This window comes from Pteropus vampyrus, unplaced genomic scaffold (assembly GCF_000151845.1).
Source record: "Pteropus vampyrus isolate Shadow unplaced genomic scaffold, Pvam_2.0 Scaffold43, whole genome shotgun sequence".
In the NCBI taxonomy this organism is placed as follows: Eukaryota; Metazoa; Chordata; class Mammalia; order Chiroptera; family Pteropodidae; genus Pteropus; species Pteropus vampyrus.
In genome coordinates this window covers 3,638,364-3,639,175 of record NW_011888824.1, presented here as the reverse complement: position 1 = coordinate 3,639,175, position 812 = coordinate 3,638,364, and the positions used below count along the sequence as shown (strand labels likewise).

Here is an 812-nt window from a genome sequence, read left to right as displayed (position 1 = left end):
AATTTGGATCTCGTATCCATCTCTCAGCCAATCACTGGGATGGAGGAAATGGAATATGCTAGTTTCCCAGGTCAGTTTCATATGCTCTACTTTGGATATTTCAGGCTGTTTCCCAGCTAAATCACAAAAATAGGGTTGAGCGAGAAGAGGTCTCAAAGGAAAATCAGAGTACTATTACCAAAAAAAGAAATCAGTGTTTTATAGGCAAAATCATAGTGTGCCTGCTGCAAATATTCATAGTGCTACATGCCTCCCTATTTTCAGATCACCCTGTTCTTCCATCTCCAACTGGAGATATAATTATGTACATTTTTAATGTATGAGTATGAATTATTTTAATAATCCAGAAAGAAAATTAAAACCTACTATAAAACAACCTATTTATCTTGTCAAAATCCACATGGGCATATCTTTTTTTTTTTTTTTAACTCCTACAGCACGTGGTCTTCCTAGATGGTCTCTCATCCAAGTATTAACCAGGCCCAACCCTGCTTAGCTTCTGAGATCAGAAGGAATTGGGCTTGTTCAGGGTAGTATGGCCGTAGACCACATGGGCATATCTTAAAAAGGCAAATCATAATTTCTCACCTTCTCCAATGACTTTTCATATAAGTATCTTAGAACCTGTGAGTGTGGGCCTTCATCATGGCCCCATTTTCAAAGAGGCCTCTGCTTCCTAACATTTTCATTTTCCTTTTAAATGAAGCTTAATTCAGGGCTCTGATTTCTTCCTAAGTAGGTTTATCGTCCTGGTCATCCTTTTTCTACTCTAATGCTTAATTATTCTTTCATCAAACATTTGTCGAACTTTC

The 812-nt window shown here is 37.3% G+C and overlaps 1 pseudogene; it reads right to left on the bottom strand.

Moving 5' to 3' along the window:
* Positions 1-428: 428 nt before the first annotated feature.
* Positions 429-547, bottom strand: LOC111738778 (annotated as a pseudogene).
* Between the last annotated feature and the right edge of the window lie 265 nt (positions 548-812).